This window comes from Linepithema humile, chromosome 3 (genome assembly GCF_040581485.1).
Source record: "Linepithema humile isolate Giens D197 chromosome 3, Lhum_UNIL_v1.0, whole genome shotgun sequence".
In the NCBI taxonomy this organism is placed as follows: Eukaryota; Metazoa; Arthropoda; class Insecta; order Hymenoptera; family Formicidae; genus Linepithema; species Linepithema humile.
The window spans coordinates 12,713,209-12,737,469 of NC_090130.1; the positions used below are offsets into that span (position 1 = coordinate 12,713,209).

Sequence of the window (24,261 nt, forward strand, 5' to 3'; positions counted from 1 at the left end):
AATTGCCAAAGCTCAATTTGCCCAAATTTTCCGGCGAGCAGCTTGGTTGGGAGAGCTTCCGGGATCTATTCCGCTCGCTGGTGCACGAGGTATCCGACATTCCCCCCGTGCAAAAACTGCAATACCTGAGAGGTTGCCTGGCTGGTGAGGCGGAGGAGATTGCCGCGAACCTGCCGCTGACCGATGCTGCGTATCAGGGCGCGTGGAATGACCTTGTCGCACGGTACGACAACCAACGAATCCTACTCTTCGTGCACATGCGCAACGTGCTCTCCTGTCCGAATGTCGCAAAGTCATCGCCGTCAGAGATCAAGCGCTTACTCGCCACCGTAAACCAGTCGATCCGGGCCTTCACATCCTTGAAACGTCCGGTCGACCAGTGGGATGACTGGTTGGTACATCTACTGGTCAGCAAATTGGATTCTCACACGCGTCTGCACTGGGAGACATCTCTAGCGGATTCGCGGGCGTTCCCCACGTTTAAGCAGTTACAGGAATTCCTGGAAAATCGCATTCGGGCATTGGAGGCGGCCAATCCCGAAGCTTCTCTAGCGCGTACCACCTCCACGCCCAGTCCAAAAACCACGAAGGGCTCTAGGGTATCCGCTAACATGGCTTCAACGGCGAAGCCAAAAGGGAAGAGTAAATGCCTTCTCTGCCAAGACGCTCACGCGTTACCGTACTGCGCAAGGTTCAAGGCCATGACGGTTGTGCAGCGGAGCGAACAAGCGAAGAAATTAGGCGCGTGCCTTAATTGTCTGCGCGGGGGACATCACGCCGATGCCTGCCCGTCGACCGGTCGTTGCCTGGTGTGCGCCGGCAAGCATCACACCGCGCTTCACGGGTTCCAGCCTCAACCCGTCGGGGTGTCGGGGGTTGTGAATATGAACGGTTCCCCCGCCTCCACAGCCAAGGCGCTCAACATGAGCGTGTCCACTTACGTATCCCGTCCGGCTGGAGTAACCCTTCTCGCGACAGCTCAGATCATCTTGCAGAGCGACGCGGGACAGTCGATCAAGGTCAAAGCTCTTTTGGACCCCGGATCTGAGGCTACGTTCGTCTCAGAACGAGCAGCCCAACAATTGCGCGCGAGGCGGAAGCGCGTCCACGTGACAGTCGCGGGCCTTCAGGGTATTCAGACGGGCACCGTCACTTCGTCCATCGGAGTGGGAGTACGTTCTCCGGTCAACCCCACGGTGCACATCAAAACCGAGGCACTCGTCCTCAGAAATCTAACCAATTTATTACCTGCGAAACAAGTGCTACTCCCCTCGGGTATGCATCTATTTGGATTGACCTTGGCCGACCCGTTGTTCAACGTACCCGCAAAGGTGGATGCGATTTTGGGCGCAGACATCTATGATCGAATCCTGGAGCCTGATATTCGTCGCGGAGATCCGGGTACGCCGACGGCCTTGCGCACCGCGTTCGGCTGGGTGCTCACCGGGACCGTGCAGGCGAACGAACAAGGGACGGTGGCTTCCCACCGTCTCTCCGTGCATCATGCCCTGTCGACGGACGATATCTCAAGGGCTCTTCAACGATTCTGGGAGATAGAGGAGATCCCATCTCAACAGCCTCAAGACCCCGATGAAACCAAAGCCGAACAGCATTTCCGTGCGACCCATGCACGAGACCTCACGGGTCGATACGTGGTTCGCCTCCCACGGAAGGAGGACAAGGCTGTGCGACTTGGGGCCTCTCGACCCGCTGCACTTTCCATGCTGCTGAGTTCTGAACGCCGGCTGAGTAAGCAGCCGGACCTACACAAACGCTATACCGACTTTATGGTTGAATACCTGGCCCTAGGCCATATGAATCCGGTCGGTCCCGAGAAGTCAGTTGCGCGGGACTCGTATTATCTACCGCATCACGCCGTGTTCAAGGCGGGGGATCCCGCCGGCAAAATACGAGTAGTCTTTAACGCGTCCTGTCGCACCACTTCTGGATACTCTTTAAACGATTGTCTTTTACCAGGTCCAAGGTTGCAGGCGGATCTGTGGCTGATACTCTCCAAGTGGCGGCTGTTTCGGATCGGGTTTATGGCCGATATTGTCAAGATGTTCAGGCAGATCCAGGTACATCCTGAAGATGCGAACCTACAGCGCATCCTGTGGCGTGCGACTCCGTCCGAAGAGGTGCGTGATTATTACCTCACCACCGTCACGTACGGAGCAACGTCGGCCCCCTTTTTGGCGCTGAGAACGCTACGTCAGCTGGCGCAGGACGAATCGGAGCGCTTTCCGCTGGGAGCGGCCATCCTCACCCGCCACTCCTACGTGGATGACATTCTAGCCGGTGGTGATTCTTAGGACCAGACGAGCTTGGTTAAGAAACAACTCGTTTCCTTACTGCAGGCGGGAGGCTTCTCCCTCAGCAGGTGGGCCTCCAATTGGAACGAGCTGTGTCCACGAATGGAGACGGATGAGCGCCTCCTGACCGCAAACGACTCGGTTGGAGCCCTCGGCGTACGCTGGGATCCGCAAACAGATACCCTGGCATTGAAGGTGGCTTTAATGTCCGAGCGTTCCTTCCCCGAGGCTCTCACCAAACGAAGTGCGCTTTCGGAGGCGGCCAGACTTTTTGACCCGCTGGGCTGGGCCGCGCCGGTGCTTATCTTCGCCAAGGTCTTCCTGCAGGATTTATGGCTGCGAGGATGCAAATGGGACGACCCTCTGGCCACAGAGTTGGCTAGCGGCTGGGAACAATTTCGGGCTTCCCTACACCAACTCAACGAGGTGCGGATCCCTCGATGGGTCCACTTCGGGTCCGACACGGTCACGACCGAACTGCATGGCTTCTCGGATGCTTCCGAGAGAGCTTATGCTGCAGTAATTTATTTACGAATTGCAAGGTCGGATGGGAACTCGGCTGCACACCTGTTGGTCGCTCGAACTCGCGTGGCTCCGGTGAAAACGCAAAGTATACCGCGTCTCGAATTATGCGGAGCGGTGCTCTTAGCGAGACTCTTGACCCGAGTGGCCAAGGAGCTCGAAATACCACCTACCTCCGTCTTCGCGTGGACAGACGCTCGGGTGGTGCTCTGTTGGATAAGTTCCCACGCCTCCCGGTGGAAACCTTTTGTTGCCCATCGGATTGCGGAGATCCAGGGTCTTCTACCCAGTGAACGCTGGAATCATGTTAGGACGACCTCCAATCCAGCGGATCTGGCCACTCGAGGCGTCTCCCCCTCGGACATCCTAAACCGAGACCTTTGGTGGCATGGACCGGACTGGCTCGGCAAACCGCGCAAGAGTTGGCCGGAAACGGAGGCAACAAACTTCGTCAACGTTCCTGAAGACGAGCAAAGGACGAAGCTTACTGCGGTTCACCTGGCTCAAGCTTCCCCGACTGAGGAGATCTTAGAGAGGTTCTCCTCGCTCATTCGCCTACTGAGAATTACCGCTTATTGTTTCAGGTTCTTCCATAACCTTAGGAACCCGCTCGTCGTGGCGCGCTCACCTCCGACGAGTTGCTCCTTAGTAGGACATTCTGGATTCGCTGGAGCCAACAGCGAGACTATGACGACGAGATAACGGCGCTACGAGGCGGACGGCCCATCTCTGTCCGGTCGACCCTCAGGCGTCTCCTCCCGTTCCTAGACGATTCCGGCCTCCTGCGCGTCGGGGGGCGAATACAGGCGGCCGCATTGCCGTATGCTGAATGACATCCGCTTGTCTTGCCGAAAGCGGGTCATTTCACCCTATTACTGATCCGTCATGCGCATGCGGCCACTCTCCACGGAGGACCACAATTAATGCGGAGTTACCTGCTGCGACATTTTTGGATACCAGGTGGTGCGTCTCGCATCCGCCAGGTTCCCCGGCAGTGTGTTCGCAGCGTTCGTTTCAGGGCTGAGGTCGGTCGACAGCGAATGGGTCAACTACCACCGGAGCGAGTGCAGCCAGTTCGGCCCTTTCTTACCTCCGGTGTCGATTATGCCGGCCCCTTGCGAGTTCGAACGACCAAAGGACGCGGTCACTCTTCGGTTAAAGGCTACATATGCCTCTTCATCTGTCTCGTCACCAAGGCGATACACTTGGAGGTGGTCTCAGACCTGACCACGACGGCCTTCATCGCTGCATTTCGCCGCTTCATTAGCCGACGAGGCCGCTGCGCCTTACTCCTGAGCGACAATGGCACCAATTTCCGCGGTGCTGATGCCGCGTTGCGAAAGATGTTTTGCTCGGCCTCTGACTTCCACCAGGAGATCAGCGCATACTTGGCCAATGACGGCACGTCCTGGCGATTCATTCCACCTCACGCCCCTCACTTCGGCGGACTGTGGGAAGCCGGTGTGCGATCGGTCAAACATCATCTGAGGCAAATATTGGGGGACCACGCTCTCACATACGAGGAGTTGTCCACACTACTCTGTCAGATTGAGGCGTGCCTTAATTCACGACCGCTCAGTCCACTCAGCCCGGACCCTACGGATCTCGTGGCGCTCACGCCTGGCCACTTCCTCGTGGGAGAATCCTTATCCAGCCTTTCTGAACCGGCCTTCCACGATACGCCCTCTACCTTAATAAACCGTTGGCATCTACTCTCGAACTTACGCAACCATTTCTGGCACAGGTGGTCCAAGGAATACCTCCACCAGCTACAACAAGCCAATAAGTGGCAACAATTAAAGGCCAACCTTAAGGTGGGGGATCTGGTCATCGTTCAGGATGAGCTGCTACCCCCGGCGAAGTAGCCGTTAGGACGCGTCGTCACGGTGAGCCCGGGACCGGACGGACTTGTACGAGTGGTGGGCGTGAGGACCGCCAGAGCCGTCCTAACTCGACCAATAACCCGCCTATGTCGTTTGCCGGTGGACGCCGCTACGGTCCAGGCCTGATCCACGGGTCCCCGCCGAGATCAAAGCGAGACCTCTCTCGCCCCTCGCTTCAAAGAAACATTTGCTTCGTGTTCTTCCTCTGTTCGTTTGGTAAGTCCGAGCGGGTTGCCGGCGTCGTTTTGCGTGTAACCATCCAGTTGCAAACTTTAGATAAGGTGTTATCCATCCCGAATTCCGCATGGCGGGATTTACCAAGGCGGTTCTTTACCAAGGCCCTTGGTTCTCCTATTTCGTCTACTGGACGAGGCGAGCGGTATGTTTACACTTCGCGCCTGCATTGCGCGTCACCGAGCTTCCGGAACCTTCTGTGGGCCTTCCGGTGCTTTGCGAAACCTGCGCGAGGCGTCTGAGGGACGTCTTCCTCCGGACCGACGCACGCGCTCCGGCGGATTGAGGAGCTGGGCGACGGGGGTCGGGGCCGGAAGAAAGACCTCCTGTTCGCGAGAGGCGGGAGGGAAGCTCGCACTCTTTTTCGCGAACGTTAACCCGTCTTAGCACGCGCGGTACGAACGTTACACGGGAGCTGTCCCGCGTGTAGTTGGTCACCGGAATTAGTATCTATTGCGATACAGCGGGTGTGAATTGTAAGGCTTGTATTTGTTACACAACGCCGGACTCAATAAAACAGTGTTAAAGACAATACGAGAGTTATTTTTATTCGTTTTTCTGGACGGCCGAGAGACTGCAGGCGGGCAAACTGTTCTAAGTATCGCGAAGGTACTCCAAGTCCCGTCGGGACCGAGTCGAATAGCGAACAATAATATTCATCACATATTCATCTAATTAAATATTATAAATCGCACTGTAGAAAAGTAAGAAAGATAAAATATAAAAATAAGCATTGTTAAATTTTTAATAAATTAATTGATTAAATCAAACGGGTTTATATTAATTTTGATAAAATGTAATAATTTTTAATTTTTTAGGATAGAGTTTTTTAGAAGATATATATCAATATCTCAACGACTATCTATTAATAGTAGTTTTTTATGTTAAATTTGAGAACATTATCAATTGAGTTAGATGTTTTTACGTACTTTCAAACTTCTTACCTGCCAGTTTGCCAACAACGGCATAATATTTTGATTCTTTGCCATCCTTGCTGCGCAAACTTGTTTGAACTGAGTACAGCTTTCCATATACATAATCATTTAGATCCTTGGGCTAAAATGGAATCTTTTGTCCTTTGTCATTAACGTTACTTATTTTGCTTATTGGCACTTTTTCTTTTTCATTATCTTTATATTTCACATACGCAAACCAACCAGACGTATCCATATCACTGTTGAAGTCAACTTAGTCAAAATTTCACACCAATCAATTTATTACAGCAGTGCTCGAAATTAGTCTAAACATTTCAGCCGATTTCCGTGATATATATACCTCTCCTTACCGCGCGCGCCGCAGCCGCTAGGGTCAGCGCCGCAGAGCGTTAGGAGCGACACTATCTGATTATGAGTGGGTTCTTCTCCCTATTTATTAAAATTTTTAAAAATGTATTAAAATTTATTAAAAATAAATTTTTTATTTTTAAATTTATTAAGTGGAAATATTTAAATAGATTTCCACGTCACCCATGAGATACTAATGCTGGTCCATCCGGCCTTGCGTACATAGCTTGCGCATGTGTACGATTACCTCTACATTCGTGCTTCTTCCAACGTCTAAAATCTGGCCATCCTGATTATGTGAAGTCATTTTGTTTACGTAATCTCGCGCATACATCAATCCGAGAACAGCGTTTATGTGTACTCGGCTTGTCAGTTAGTAAAAAAAAGCAGATATATTGTTTTGTCTCACTTTTATAAAGCCGATAAGAATAAAAAAGAAATACTAAAAAGTAATATTGCAATTGTGAATGTGTATGTATCATTACAAATGGGGCGTTATAAGCGCTATTTGTTTTTAAAAGAGAGGATTCCTCGGTGTACGCAATGGTATCGACGCAAACGACAAAATGATGAAGAAACAATGTTTCGATCTAATTCGGTAAAGTATCCCTGTTGTTAACTAATAAGAAAAGGAGAATAAAATTGTGTTTACTAATCTCTCAATTTTAATTTAATTTTTTAACAATATCTTCAGATTACCCAGCAAAAGTCTGTGCATGAAATTCTACAAGAAGAACGGTTTCTACTTCATTCAAACTCTGATGAAAAGCAGGAAAAATGTATGAATTCTAATCAAGTATATACACAAGTACCTCAAATTGTATCGACAAGGAGCAGTCCAACAGAGATCCCAACTCCAAGCTCAACATTAGTTAGAAAAACTCTACCAATTTTGTCAGTGCTTCAATCTACCTGTCAAGATTCGGATTTGATTGATTCGTTTTCAGCTGAAAGTTTTTAATTTTTTGCTAACGTTGAAAACCAAGACAAGAACAATAAAGATTGCAACTCTAAAAATACTATCATATTTAAAACTAAAAAAGAATCTGAATATGGAACTGAAAATGAATCTGAATATGGAACTGAAAATGAATCTGAATATAAAACTAAAAATAAATCGAATCTGGAAGAGGTTACAGATTGTCTCAGAGATAAACCTATTTTGAAAAATATTAAACCTTGTCTTGTAGAAGATGAAAATTATTCCATCTCTGACAAGGAGGAATTTATAAGAGAGTTATCAAGCTCGGATCAAGAAACTCTCTGCCCATGTACCAAAACTGCTGCTGCGGATGTAATGTTCATGTGTTTAGTGTTAGGATTGAGACATAACTTATCATGGGAAGCTAAGATTGATATTTTAAAAATATTCAATGCTATTTATGGAGATAACACAATAAAAGTAACAAAATACAGCTATTTCAAGTTATTAGACGAAGAAAGAGAAAACATATCTGTGGCGGCTCACCGCCACACCGCTGCACTGACGCGGTATAATACGCCGCGGCGCCGCTACGCGCCGCAGGCCTTCTACCAGTTACAAGCTTGCGGACCCACCGCCAGGTTGCGCAGGCGGTGAAGAGTCTTCTCGCGATCAAGCTTCGATCGACGAGATATAAAAGAGCTGCTCCGCAGATCTTTCCTCACTCACTCGCTTCAAGGCGAGCTCTCTCCAGGGCCCTTGAACTGAGTCGTACTCTGCCTCGGCAGAACCTAACCAGAGACACATAGTCTCGCAGTTTTCCTCACGCTGCCTCGCAAGGCGCGTAAAAAGAAAACAGAGTCCCAGCATCGGCCGCACATTTCAACCAAGCGGCCCGCGGATACTCCACTTTCGCCGTCACCTCCTCAGTCTCTAGTGTGGAAATTAATTCCACTAGAGTTCTGCGTCCGGTTGACTCGACCACCAAGGGACACGCTCACACAAGGCGACATCCGAATTCGGAGACCTCTCTCTCCTCGGTACACGGAGCAATCCGCAATTCCGAGAGCCGAGACGGTTGCTACCACCAGCACATCAGAGACTCGTTCCATAGCAGTACAGACTTCACCGCTCAGAGCCTGCTCAGAGAGCAGTTGTCAGACGGAAGACCACTTCCCGAACGGAGTTCCACCGACGCCGGGAAAGGGGCTGCAACGAGCTAACTCAATTGAACCGTCCTTTTTAGGACCCGTTCAACACACTAAGACGCGGCCGGTAATTCCTTACCGCGCCCGTCAATTTTTCTTTTGATTCTCGGCCTTACACTCTTGCCGAGAAAGCGCCTCTGGCGCAATTAATCAAATCAAACAAAACTTGTACTTTTACTCTACTTCTCTGACGAGGAAAAATAAATTATATTTTTCTAAGAAATTGGTCTCAATATTTCAACCAAGTCGAACACAATCCATTAGGCTATACGCCTATAAACTGGTGACCCCGACGACTGGTTAAAGCAAATGAGCCAATCAGAGAAGGCCGGCGATATGCCAGGCGCCGACGCAGCATAAATCGGCAGAGTATCGGTGCGAGTACCACCTTTTTGGCCGGAGGAACCAGAATTATGGTTCGCCCAATTAGAGAGCCAGTTCCTGCTGAGCGCCGTCACGTCGGATTCAACCAAATACGCATACGCAATCTCGCAAATCGAGACAAAATACATCAAGGAAATCAAAGACGTGATAACGAATCCTCCGACATGCGGGAAATACGAAGCCGTAAAAAGGGCACTCATCCAAAGGCTGAGCGACTCGCAGGAACACCGCATCCGCCAATTACTAGAGCGAGAGGAACTAGGCGACCGAAAGCCGTCGCAGTTCCTGCGCCATCTAAGGACGCTCGCGGGCAATGCCGTGTCTGATCAACTCCTGCGCACGCTATGGCTGGGGCGTTTACCGGCCCAAATGCAGATTATTCTAGCGACGCGAGCTGACGATCTTCTCGAGGACGTGGCGGAACAGGCCGACCGCGTTTACGAAGTCACATGCCGAACAGTCGCAGTATTGGACAAGCCTAAGGAGACGAAATCGAAACCTACCGGCTCGCTCGAGGACCAGATACAGGCATTGGTTAAGCAAGTCGCGGAACTCAACACGCGATTGGGCCGGCAGGAGCACCGCCACAAACAGCAGCGCCACAGATCGCGCAGCCGCAGCCGGACTAAATCAAATTCGGAAGAAGACAGCGAGTTTTGCTTTTTCCATCGGCGATTCGGCAGCAAGGCAAGAAAGTGTACAGAGCCATGTACATACAAGGAGAAGAAGAAGGACAAAACGGAAAACTAGACGGTCCGGAATCAATGGCGGCAGACGGCCCGGACCCGAAACCTTGCCGCCTTGTAATAACCGAGCGACAAACGAAAGTTCGGTACCTCATCGACACGGGATCAGACATAAGTGTTACCCGCGCTCGATGGTACGCGGACGGATGTCCGGAGCAACGCAAGCCCTGTTTGCAGCCAATGGAACTGTCATTCACACTTACGGGTGGATCGCGCTTCAGCTCAACATCGGATTGAGGCGCGCCTTCCAATGGAAATTCATCGTAGCTGACGTCACACAGCCAATCATCGGCTCCGATTTCCTCGGGCACTTCCATCTCCTGCCGGATGTAAGGAGAGGCAAACTTTTGGACGCTACGACGGGATTGGCCACAAACAGCCTGCAGAGCAGAACCGGACAAACATCAATTAAGACGTTACTGCAGGAAACAGCTTTTCACGCCTTATTGGCTGAATTCCCATAGCTCACTAGACCAACCGGAAAGACGGAATCCGCGCAGCACTCAACGATGCATTACATCGAGACAACACCGGGACCACCGGAAGCATGCAGGCCGAGGAGACTGGCGCCGGAGAAACTAAAAGAAGCGAAGCAGCAATTCGATCTTTTACTGCAGGAAGGAATAATCGCGCCGTCTAAGAGCGCATGGGCCTCACCATTGCATATGGCACCGAAGAAAGGTGGCACGTGGCGACCATGCGGCGATTACAGGAAGCTCAACAACCGAACGGTGCCGGACAGATACCCGATTCCGCATATCGAGGATTTTACACAGGCTCTTCACGGGAAAACAATTTTCTCTACACTGGATCTGGTTAGAGCTTACAACCAGATTCCAGTAAACGCGGAAGACGTGCCAAAAACGGCAATCACCACACCGTTCGGTCTGTTCGAATTTCTCAAAATGCCTTTCGGTTTGAGAAACGCAGCGCAAACGTTCCAGAGATTCATCAATGAGGTGATACGCGGACTCGATTTCTGCTACGCCTACGTTGATGATATCCTGGTAGCATCTCACAACGTAGACGAACATAAAACACATTTAACAGCTTTGTTCCAGAGACTCAGCAAGTACGGAATTCAACTAAACCCAGCAAAATGCGTGTTCGGAAGAGAAACCGTAGCATTTTTGGGCTACCAAGTCTCAGCAGAAGGGACGCAACCACTACCGGAAAAAGTCGAGGCCATTCAGAAATTTCCAAAACCGATCACCGTCAAGCAGCTGCGGCAGTTTCTCGGAACCTTAAATTTCTACAGGAGATTCATTCCGGGAGCGGCCATAGACCAAGCAATTTTGAATGACGCGCTAAAAGGGAACAGACCAGGGAAAACACCAATCGAATGGAGCGCAGAACGAGAAGCAGCGTTTGAAACGTGCAGAGAAAGCCTTGCACGGGCAACGCTCTTGGCACATCCGGACCCGAAAGCAGAACTCTCCTTAACAACCGACGCCTCAGATTTCGCAATCGGAGCAGTAATCCACCAGCATGGAAAACTCGGACAGCAACCGGTGGCGTTCCTCAGCAAAAAACTGACCACCGCGCAGCAGAAGTACAGTCCGTACGACCGAGAGCTCTTGGCGATATACGCAGCAATCAAACATTTCCGGCACTGGTTAGAAGGAAGGGAGTTCATCATTTACACGGATCACAAACCGCTCGTGTATGCATTTCGAAAAGATCCTTTGCAGAGCTCACCGCGGCAGACACGGCACTTGGAGCTGATCGGGCAGTATTCAACCGACATCAGACACGTGGCGGGAAAGGATAACATCGTAGCAGACACACTATCAAGGACGCAGGCTGTCCAGCAAGCAGTAAATTTTGCAGAGCTCGCAAAATCTCAAAAAGTCGACGCCGAAATACAAGCATTACTCCAAGGGAATACGAAGTTGCAGCTTAAAGAAACCGTAATTCCCGGCACGGATATCAAACTGATTTGTGATACATCGACGGGCATCCCACGACCATACGTCACGCAACAATTCCGAAAGCAAATCTTTAAGCATTTGCACGGACTTGCGCACACCGGGATAAAAACCACCGTCAAACTAATCACGCAGCGCTTCGTGTGGACCGGAATAAAGGAGGATTGCCGCAGATGGGCGCAGGCTTGCGTTCCCTGCCAGAAATCAAAGGTCCACCGACACACCGTTTCACCAACAGGAAATTACTTGGGGCCTACCAGCAGGTTCCAGCACATACATATGGACATCGTCGGACCTTTGCCTCCATCTCGAGGGAAGAAATACTGCCTCACAATCATTGACAGGTTCACACGATGGCCAGAGGCATACCCGATGTCCGACATCACCGCAGAAACGATGGCTCGCCTCTTATTCGAAAACTGGATTGCGCGTTTCGGAGCGCCGGCACGAATCACCACGGACCAGGGACGGCAGTTTGAGTCGGAACTATTTAAGCAGTTGGCCAGACTGACCGGATCGCAACACATCCGAACTACCGCGTATCACCCGGCAGCCAATGGCATGGTAGAGAGACTACACCGGCAACTCAAAGCGGCTATCAAAAGCCACGAAACGGAAGCATGGACGCAAATTCTTTCAGTCATTTTATTAGGCATCCGCGCCGCAGTAAAAGAGGACATCGGAGCCACACCAGCAGAATTAGTTTTCGGAGAGACCATTCGGATTCCCGGACAATTTTTGGACCAAACCAGTAACGAGCAGCCAACGGACGAGTTTGTCCGTCATTTACAGGAAAAAATGAACAAACTCCGTCCACACTTACGACGCCATGGCCACCGCAGCACCTTCGTACACAAGGACCTGGCCACATCGGAAAAAGTTTTCGTCAGACACGATTGCCCGACCAGAGCGTTACAGCAACCATACGACGGACCATTTAACGTTTTAAGCAGAAACGACAAAGTCTACAGGCTATTGGTCAACGGCAAGCCAATCAACGTCTCGATTGACCGATTGAAACCGGCTTACACGTTGGACGACGATGAGCAACCAATCGAACCAACACCAGCCGACCAACCAAAGCCCTCCGCAACCAACAAGACGAGGAGCGGCAGAACTTCAAAACCAACCGTGCGTTTCCAGGCTTAAAAACTGCCAAGGGGGTCCTGTGGCGGCTCACCGCCACACCGCTGCACTGACGCGGTATAATACGCCGCGGCGCCGCTACGCGCCGCGGGCCTTCTACCAGTTACAAGCTTGCGGACCCACCGCCAGGTTGCGCAGGCGGTGAAGAGCCTTCTCGCGATCAAGCTTCGATCGACGAGATATAAAAGAGCTGCTCCGCAGATCTTTCCTCACTCACTCGCTTCAAGGCGAGCTCTCTCCAGGGCCCTTGAACTGAGTCGTACTCTGCCTCGGCAGAACCTAACCAGAGACACATAGTCTCGCAGTTTTCCTCACGCTGCCTCGCAAGGCGCGTAAAAAGAAAACAGAGTCCCAGCATCGGCCGCACATTTCAACCAAGCGGCCCGCGGATACTCCACTTTCGCCGTCACCTCCTCAGTCTCTAGTGTGGAAATTAATTCCACTAGAGTTCTGCGTCCGGTTGACTCGACCACCAAGGGACACGCTCACACAAGGCGACATCCGAATTCGGAGACCTCTCTCTCCTCGGTACACGGAGCAATCCGCAATTCCGAGAGCCGAGACGGTTGCTACCACCAGCACATCAGAGACTCGTTCCATAGCAGTACAGACTTCACCGCTCAGAGCCTGCTCAGAGAGCAGTTGTCAGACGGAAGACCACTTCCCGAACGGAGTTCCACCGACGCCGGGAAAGGGGCTGCAACGAGCTAACTCAATTGAACCGTCCTTTTTAGGACCCGTTCAACACACTAAGACGCGGCCGGTAATTCCTTACCGCGCCCGTCAATTTTTCTTTTGATTCTCGGCCTTACACTCTTGCCGAGAAAGCGCCTCTGGCGCAATTAATCAAATCAAACAAAACTTGTACTTTTACTCTACTTCTCTGACGAGGAAAAATAAATTATATTTTTCTAAGAAATTGGTCTCAATATTTCAACCAAGTCGAACACAATCCATTAGGCTATACGCCTATAATATCTTTTCATATTTATTGTCCAGACTGTGAGATCTATCTTGGGAAAAAGGATGAGTTGAAAGAGAATAAGATGTGCACAAATTGTAGTGCTGATATGAATATTTCAAAGTCATCAAATTTCTTTATCTCAGTATCCTTAGAGTCTCAGCTTCAAAAATTGACAAAACACAATGATTTTATTCATGCTGTGATGAATCACAGATTCAATCGAAACAAAATTGAAGAAAATGCTTTGGAAGATCTTTACGATGGAGACGAATACAAGAAGCACTTTGAAAAAGGTTTATTGTCTTCACCATACAATTTTTCTTATTCTTTTTTTACTGACGGAATTCACACAGGTAAATCGAACAAGACACTTTGACCAATTTATCTCACTATAAATGAATTACCAATTTTAGAACGGAACAAGTATGTCTTACTTGCTGGCTTATACATAGGATCTAAAGATCCTAATCAAAACGTTTTTCTACAACCATTTATTAACGAAGCTAATAAACTTTCCACAGAAGGATTCAAATGGTTTCACAATGGTAAAGAAACTATTAGTAAAGTTATTCCACTTTGTTGCATTGCTGACTCAGTTGCAAGATATCAACTACTTAATTTTCAATCATTTGCTGCCTATTATGGTTGCACATTTTGTTACCAAAAATCGGAACGCACACGGAAAGGACAAAGATTTACAATTTCAATTCATTCTGCTGAGGAAAGAACTTTAGACTCTATAAAAAAAGATTTGCTTAAAGCATATCAGAGGAAAGATGAAACAAATAAAAGCAAAAGACAGTATAGAGGAGTAAAAGGTTTTTCATCGTTAATGTTATTAAATTTCTTCAACTTTACTGCTGGATTTGTAGTTGATTATATGCATAATATTCTACTTGGAGTTACCAAATTACACACTGAACTTATTTTACAATCTACTCGCAAAAAATTTTGGCATATCTCAGAAAATGTAGGAATGGATCATATACGGAGTACAATTGATGAACGACTTTTAATGATACATCCCCCTTCTTCAATAACAAGAACTCCTCGCTCCATTAAAGACATAAGTAAGTGGAAAGCATCTGAGTGGAGAGCATGGTTATTATTTTATTCTATGCCATGTTTGAAAGGTCTGCTGAAAAAGAAGCATATAAATCATTTTGCAATGTTATCTACAGCAACTAATATTTTACTTTAAAAATCAATAACACGTGAAGAAGTGTTTCAAGCTCATAAACTTTTTTTGTGCTATATGTATTTATTTCAAAAATATTTTGATAAAGAAAACATGGTGTACAACATTCATCTTCTATCACATATTTGCAAAGGTGTTCTCAACTGGGGCCCATTATGGACTCATAATTCCTTTCTGTACGAAGGTCAAAACCGGCATCTTATGCAATTATATCATAGTCCTTCGCATGTTATTTTACAAATAGCGCGTAAGTTTCTCATTTATACTTCAATACCCCATTTATGTTCAAAGCTTATTTTGTCACAAAAGACTATTGAATTTTCTGAGAAAATTTTAAAAAGAAATTTTATTTGCTTTATGCGTTGTAGAGAAGAAATTATACTTTTAGGAAAAGGCGAAAAATGTTTATTATCATCCGAGGAAGAGCAATTACTTGTGATAAACGGTATGTTAACTGAAAATTATCTAGTTTATCAGAAAATAATTTATAAGCGGATAAGATATACATGTAGTAAATATAATAACAATAAACTTAATAATGACTCATACATATTAATCAGCTCTAGAGAAAAGGTTGTAATTAGATCAATTTTGAGATTTCCAGTTGGTGTTAAACTAATTGTACAGCAGCTTAACGTATGTAAATCTATTATTAAAAATAAAAATATAAGAAATTTTCATATTCAAAAAATAGATAGCTATGGCCATTTAAAATACATCGACGTAAATCAAATAAAAAATCAGTGCATTTTTATAGATGTATCATGTGCTAACTATGTGTGTGAAATGCCATTCGGCTGTTACGGAGACTGAAAAGAATTCAGATAATCTTACTGTAATGTCTAAATAAACTTAATTTTTATTTTGTATTCATAAAATATTCTTCTGAATTTTTTTTTATTCTTTTAGGTAAAATTACATATAAATGACGTATATGTATAAGTTACATTATGTATAACTTATATATGTAAATAATAAAATAATTATTTTTAAAAAGTTATATGACTGAAATGACTAAAATTTTACTTATTTTTTACTGTCTGCTAAAACAACCTGTCAGATTGTCCGTAATATCGTTAACCAGAAAATTAAAAATTTGATCATATATTGGAGATGTGTGCTCAGGAGGTGTTTCCTTGTTATGTTATAAAAGTATTTGTAGCACATTGAAGACAACATTAATTATGAATTCCTCTGGATGCTTAGAAGTTGTTCGATTTGCATTTGCTGTTTTTAAACAGAGATCTCCATATAATGGAGATGTTTACTAATTGTTTACGAACAAAATGTTTACGACATGTTTGTCAGACTATTTTGATGCACGCTAAAATCTATGTTACGTGATTGTTTTTAAAGCGTTTCTTATAAAATGTTTAAGTGGCGTTTAATGACATAGTTTCAATCATTTCGATTATAGTTTTCTAAATGTTTGTAAAATGTTAGGGATTTGTGACGTGCTTCCAAACAATATCAACTATCAATAAAACTCTTCATAAACAGTGTAACCATCGATAAAACACTTCATAAACATAATTTCCTATTAACAATTTCCGCCAGGGGAGCGCAAGGTCGAGAAGTACCGATCGAATGATGATCTAGTGAGCCGCGTGGCGGAACATACAGGAGTGCCTCGCAATAATGTTTGTTTCACCGCCATTACAATCTCATGGCGAGGTGTCTGGAGCCCGGAGAGTGAGTGTGAGATGAGGCAGCTCGGTTTAACAACAACTCAGCTGCGGATTCTCACTACTCGTGTGCTGTGGGGCTTGTGGATGAACTGGCGCAGATTTAACGGTATTACGTCTCGTTATAGAGAATAAGCGGTAGCAGACCGCTAGTAGTGCCAATGAGCCTCTGTCACGTCTGTGCATGGACGCACTGTTCCACGTGCTGTAGCGTATGTGTGAATGAGAGAACCACATGTTGGTTCCGTATATATGAGGGCTATTTGCGACCGCCAACAGTAAACCGTAAGTCCCTTACAATATCATTGTGTGCTAGCCGTGCACCCGAATTATGGGAGCAATGGTAGGCGCACGATGAAACATAGCCAAATGCCTTGTCATCTAATTAGTGACGCGCATGAATGGATTAACGAGATTCCCACTGTCCCTATCTACTAATGACCGGGGGGGGGGGGGGCGAGACCAATCGTTTCGACACACGTCGGGCCGATTGGGATCGGTTCGCCGAGAGCCTGCGCGATCTATCCAGGTCACAGCTCGAGGTCCTTGGTCTGCAGTCTGCGGAGGAAGTAGAATTGATGGCGTAGGAACTTACGGTGGTGCTCCAAGAGGCCTGTAAGTCTTCTATGCCAAGAAAACGAAGGTTTAGAAAATCCAACCCATGGTGGAATAGAGAACTGACTGTCATCAAAAAGTCAGTATATAGGTTAAGACGTGCAACCCAGGTAAGGCGAGGGGTGCCCAATTACTTCACCCTTCGCCAGGAGTACCGCGTATCTTTGCGATATTACGGAAGGGAGGTGAGGAAGGCAAAGCTCGCAAGCTGGCCAAAATACGTCACGTGGCACGGCAACTCGGAGGCTTGGGGCTACGTTTATAAGCAACAAGCTGAAAAACTCCGGGTTGAGAGGGTGGTCAACACCTTCCGGCGAGGCGAATACTCTACCAACACCGTAGAAGAGACAGCCAGCTACCTTCTGGATGTCCACGTCCCAGATGACCAAGAGAATGAGGATACAGATAGTCAAAGCAAAGTCAAGGAAAACGCGCAAGTTGCGCCAAATACGGCCGACGCTCCTATCTTCACGGAGCAAGAAGTGGTCGAGGTAGTTAAAAGTTTTAAAAATAACAAAGCACCCGGACCTGATCAAATCGAGGTCAGTGTCTTGAAGGTAGCATGTAGAACAATCCCCGGTCAGATAGTTAGGTTAGGTTGTGACCGGACGCGCCCTATGGAGAAATATTACTTAGGACTCACCAGTCGCAGGCAGCAATACGTTCGCCGTAGATTGGTCGCCACTCGTTTTGACCTTTTAAACGAGAAGGTTAAAATCCTCGTTTCGTCCTTCCGTGACCCTCAGGATTGGATGTCGCTTCCTTCAGCGTGGACGATGACGCCTGATGAGATGCTGCAATGTATCTCGTTCTAATCCTTTTGTTTGTTTGTTCATAGGTTCACCTCGCGCACGGACGTTGGATCACCAGGATGCAGAACGGATAAGGTAAGTATCGACAACATTCTTTTCACAGGTTCAGACCGAAATAAACTTCACACAATTTATTTTGATTAATAATTAAAATAAACAGTATATTTAACACAAAACAAAATAAATGTACACAAGTTGTTAGCCATAATGGCTTACAACGCTTTTACACACGCCGATAACATTTTCGGTGGTTCGCGTTTCACCTTTGAGTGACGCGTTGCCGACCACTTCGCTGAGTGGTGGTCTTCTCGCCAGAATCACTGGAGAGCTTTCTCGGGTTCAGCTTTTATACCCCTGGATCCGACTGTTCTCCCTTCTGCTGGTGCAGTGTCCAATCAGAGCCCAGCAAGGTTTCCTCCAATCGTGGAGATCCGTCTGGCGAAGTTGTCGCCATCTTGGAATGGTCCGCGTCTGATCAGCTCGGTCAACGGTTGAGCAGGCGCGATTTTTAAACTTAAAATTATCGCATATTTTAAATAAACAATAAAATTAATAATGGTCATTACATTTTCACTTTTCTGACCTTGTTGTTTGTTAACCTTGCAACCGGTTCCTGGATGCTCGACTGGACGATCCGGAGGTAAAGCTGATGAGGTTCTACGGGGACCTTGCAACCGACTACGGGTCTCGTACTAGCAGCGGGACCATCATCCGGTCGCGAGCCGGAAAGCTACAGCGGAACCAGGGACAACCGGAGCGGAACCCAGGAACACCGCTGAGACGAGGGAGATCCGGGAACCACCGGTCAAAACCTAAGTACCTCGTCTAATTAATTAATTAACTGGCGTGAGTAATAATACTCAAAATTCTTTTATTTTAACTATTTTCATGTATCCGTAAATTCGGAAAAGATTATTTTTAATTTAAAGTAAAAGCCAGTTGCGAAAAGTTATCGCTACGCCCGATATTATTTTAAAGGCGTAGACGTAGATTTTAAGATTACATTTACATTTGGCTATAGGATATAAGTGTAAATATAATAGTGTTTTGCGTAGAAAATAAGTAATTACAATTTTCATTAAAAATTAGTTTTTCATCTCTTTTAATAAGTACGTGATAAGCGTCTCGAAGTACGAGACGCAAAGTTTAAGTTTAACAATCATTACGCTCGGAAATGACTCGCGAAATAAGTTGGTTAAATTAAATAAAGATTAAAAGCGGGTCAAAAAGATTATTATGTTATTATTGAGTTAATTTCATTTTATATATCCGAGGCTACAGGCAAAATTTATTATTTTATTTTGACACGGGTAAAAATACCTATAAGCGGCCTGTAGCATATTATATTCCTTATTAGGAATCAAAAGGGCGATAGCGCAGACAGCGGTAAAAGCTATCAAAGAGAATAAAAACAGTCGGTCAATAAATAACCGAGCACCGCAAAACTTTTACCGCTAAGATTGAATGGGCTATTGTGCTTTTGACGGCTCGATGCCGCCGCCGGCGCAAACAACTCGCGTCTTTGTCGGGTGACCTTTACACCGATTGGCGGAGATCTTACTACCAAATATCTGGAACCGGATTGGCGAGCGCCGTCAAGGAAGGGGAAAGCGGTAGTCGGTCGAGTATAAGAAGACGGGCTCGAGCCGAGAGGAGTGAGTGAAACTTTCGTCCGCAAAACGAGAGTTAGTTAGTGAAACTTTCGTCCGCAAAACGAGAGTTAGAGTTAGTGAAACTTTCGTCCGCAAAACGAGAGTTAGAGTTAGTGAAACTTTCGTCCGCAAAACGAGAGTTAGAAGTTAGTTCGAAAATGTATCCGATACTAAGATCAAGGTGTCTCGGCAAGTAGTGTGCCGGACATCTTTCGAAGACCGATTTATCGGCCTTGCGCGGCGCGAAGCGACCGCGTAGTGCGTAACACACAATGTATTGCGTGCGTGATCGTCACTTCGGTGACAGTGAATAAATATTTTACTTGGTTAAAATATTTAAACCTGTGTCGAATCAATTACATCCATACCTACCTTAGCGCGAGTCATCCGACGATCCATGTGGCAGCCTGGCAGTCCTGGGAATCCTGTCATCCTGGGGAACCTGTAACAGAAAAACCACGATTAGTAAATGGATGCGCGAGTGTAGTGTAGGCCGTAAGTCTCGTGGATGGGATAACTTCGAATCCAGATCGACCGAGGAGGCCGACATCCATCGAGGAGGCAGTGGAGAAATCGACGCAGCGTTCAACCTTGCTGTTAGCAGAGGATAAAACAGCTGGCGACCGTTGACAGAAGCGAAAGCGCTGAAACCTGGCGACTGGTAAGTCCACGTTTGGTTCCTTCCACCCTACGTGTCCGGTCACAGTAAAATGCTCGGCGTTAGTATGCTAGTTTTTGGGTCCGGGGAATCTAGATTTATCGAGGAACCGGGAAAGCCGAAAGGCGAACCCCAAAAAACCCTGGCGACCGTGACAGGACCGCTCGTCGCGGTAAAACAAAACAAAAATTCAGTGTGCGGCGCGGCGGTGAAAAACCTGTAAACGGAAGTGAAAATCCTATCACCCATGCACCAATACACCTTGGCGAAAGTGAGTAGGATCGCTCGTCGCGAGAAATAAAATAAAATTAAAAACAATGCGCGGCGCGGCAAGAAAAATAAGTACTCGGATACGGAAAATTTTTTTTTTACAAAATCCGAAACCTGTCACTAAACAAATCGTATATAAATAACGATAGTGATTAGGATCGCTCGTCGCGATACAAAACAAAATAAAAACTTGCGGCGTGGCAAATAAAATCGAAACTGATCCCAACAAGAAATTGTGGCGATTAAGACGATACCGCTAAGTGCGGGATATAAATAAAAAATTATAATTAACTATGCGACATGGATCAGACGGTCCAAAACAAAATGCCGTACGTTTTTTATAAAATATAATATCTAAAGTAGTGTGAAGTAGGTCAAATCCAATAATTCGTCATCGGAATAAACCGAGTAAGGCTAAAAATAGCGAAATTTTTTCGTTTAACATCGTGACGAGTCACGAAAACAAATCAAGAGATAATTAGCGTAACAACGAATGCGAAAAAGGTAATCCTCAATCGTAGATTCAAGTACCGTGTTTAGTAACTCCAAAACAAAACGCATACCTCTGCGTTAGAGCGAAAGATCTCGCGAAACGGGTCAATAATCGAGAACAGGAACACAAAAAACCGAAGTAACATCGTTTTAGATTCAAAAAACGGGTCAAGTAGTTTCAAAACAAAACGCGTACCTCCGCGTGAAACGAAATAACGTCTCGAAAAAAGAATCTAGGTTCGGAAACGGGTCAAGTAGTTTTAAACAAAACACGTACCTCCGTGTAAAACGAAATAACGTCTCGCGAAAGAATCAAAATAACACGATCAAATTCATTAATCGGGTCAAGTAGTTTTAAACAAAACACGTACCTCCGTGTAAAACGAAATAACGTCTCGAGAAAACGATCGAATACGCGACAATATTATTCTCAAAAATTAAGCCTGATCCAAAAGGAAGCTCGTACCGTAACATACGATAGGAAACAGTCGTTTTTGCTCGCATAAATCCGAATACCTCTTTAAAAAATCCTGCAAAATGGACGGGGACAAAACAGGTAGCGACAAAAGGCTAAAAGTAGTTCATACGCCAGTAAGCGTATTGCGTTCGGGAAAGGAAATTCCAAAACCAACGTCAAAAATGGACGAAGGCAGCGACAAGGCTCAACCGAGTCCGACCGAAACATATCCGCACGAAAATAGATTCCGGAAGCTAGAGGAGTCAATAGACACAATATTGGGCGCAATAAAAACTTTAACGGTTTCGCATAAAAGGAAAGCCGCGAATGACGAATTAAATTCGAGTAGCGACGACGAACAATACAAAGCGAATCGCGTTATCGCGCGACCCATAGATGGGATACGACTACCTCGCGGCGGATGGTTAAAAAGTCCGTTCGAAGATATTAAATTCAACGGCAAACAGGATTCGATGAATCCGATGCGTTTCCTCAAACGTTTTGAAGGAATAGCGCGATACGAACAAATAGACGAACCCGATCAATTGTATTTTTTCGGAAAATGTCTTAAAGAACAAGCATCTACGTGGTGGGAATTAAACGATTTCACAAATATCCACGAAGCCAAAGCAGAATTCGCAGCATTCTACTGGAATGACGACAAGCAAGCTAAATTGCGCGAAAAGCTCTACACGGGCAAATACAAGTCGGCGAAAAATGCGAGAATGTCGGACTACGCGTTAGACTTAGTCAAGCAAGCGCGGGTGCTCGAACCACCGATGTCTGACAGAGAGCTGATTAGATGTTTAAAGCGGCATTTCGATAGAGAAATCGCGCGCGAAATTAGAGCAACGACCGCTAAATCGATTTCAGATCTGTTGGAAATATTGGAGGAAATCCAAGACGAGAGGGAACTCTCAAACAAAACGCGTACGGAACCGGAAAAAAGCGCTCTTAAACCAGCTTCCTCCGAGAAGAAAAAGAGTAGCCCGCAGTACGATAAACCGCGCGAATACAGCAGGAAACCGGGTCAAACGCTCAAAGCCCTACCGTGGCACACAAATAAATTCCAAGGCCAACGACGCGAGAGTAATCCGCAACCCGTGGTGGAAATGCCGTCGAGTGATAGCGAGGATGACCATAAAAAAGGTCGCCAAAAATCGAAAGCGGAGCCGAGACGTGTAAACGTGGACGGTAAGAAAAACGCTGCCGAGAAAAAGACCGGTCAGACCAAAAAGGCGGTGACATCGATAACGAAAGGAGAGGAGGAGAAATCTGTCGATACTCCGGACGAGAAGGGGGAGGACGAAATCAAATCCGAGACCGGAAGTGCGAAAAATCTAACGATAATACGCACACGCGAAATTCTCGATGATCTTGAGGAAGACACGAGCAGTAGCGTAACAAACAAGAAAAACGAGCCTCTAGTTAGCGCAAAAATAGGCGGAACAAAATTCGCAGCGTTAATAGACACTGGAGCGCAAGTTTCGGCGATATCCAAAGAGACGTTCGAACAAATAGCGAAAGCTAAAGAAAATTTTGACAGGATCCCGACAAAAAGGTGTAACCTAAGGGGCGCATTCGGCGAAAAAGGACAAGTCATCGCGTGCAAAATCCAAGCAGATGTAATTCTCAACGGAATAGCTTTGACGCAAGAATTCTACATCGTCGAGAAACTATCATATCCCATGATCCTGGGCAGCGACATGCTGATGAAGTACAACGCGCAAATAACCTATTCACCGAGGGAGTTCGAGGTAAAATTCGGACGAGCCAACGTAAAACCTCCGAGGACAATCAACGCGATTACGTCCGAAGTAGAAGGGGGTAAACGGCTAGAAAAAATCCTGCAAAAACATAAGAGCGTTTTCAACGACGGAATCGGCCGCGTGAACCATTATCGGCATAAAATTGAAATGCTAAACGATGATGGATTCAAGAAACGAACTTATCCGATACCCGACAAACACAAGGAAAAAGTCCAAGAGAGCATAAGCGAGTGGGAAGCGAAAGGAATAATCGCAAAGGCAAGTACGCCATACGTAAGTCCCCTCGTAACGGTGATAAAAAAGTCAGGCGAGATACGCGTATGTCTAGACGCGCGCGAGTTAAACAAGCGTATGCGCAACGACTACGCCCAGCCGCCGACTATAGACGAGGTTTTCTCAAGAATGGGAAACCGCAAATTCTTTTCCACGCTGGACGTCACAAAAGCCTTCTGGCAGATTCCACTGGAAAGAGAAAGCAGGAAGTACACAGGCTTCATCTTCAACAACAAGACATACGTCTTCAAGAGGTTGCCTTTCGGCATAAAAACAGCTGGCGCTTCGTTCACGAGAGCAATGAATCAGGCACTCCGAGACGAGTCGCTCGACTTTGTGATCGTTTATTTGGACGACATTCTGATAGCGTCAAATTCCCGCGAAGAACACCTTCAACACATCGACATTGTGCTGGGAAAGCTGGAAAAAGTAGGCTTCAAGCTGAATAAAGAAAAATGCCAATTTATGAAAAACAAAATTACTTTCCTGGGCCACACGTTTAACGAGATCACAGCGGACATAAATAACGAAACAAGATACGCGATCCGAAGCTCTCCCAGACCTCTCAACAAGAAGGGGGTACAATCGTTTCTCGGACTAGTTAACTGGGATCGAAGGTTCATAAAAAACCTAGCCAAAATGACAAAGCCTCTCGAAAAATTGCTAAAGAAAGACGTCAAATTCTCCTGGGGGGAAGACGAGCAAAAAGCTTTCAACGAGATTAAATCCGCGTTCGAAGAAGCCCCGACGTTGTATCTGATACGGCCAAAGATGAATTTCGGTCTGTACGTAGACGCGTCAAAAACAGGGTTAGGCGCGAGATTATACCAATATACGGACAATAGCGA

The 24,261-nt window shown here is 46.6% G+C and overlaps 1 pseudogene; it reads left to right on the forward strand.

Annotated features, from left to right (window-relative positions):
* The first annotated feature begins 13,734 nt into the window (after positions 1-13,734).
* On the forward strand, positions 13,735-18,658 carry LOC105669554 (uncharacterized; annotated as a pseudogene).
* Positions 18,659-24,261: the final 5,603 nt, after the last annotated feature.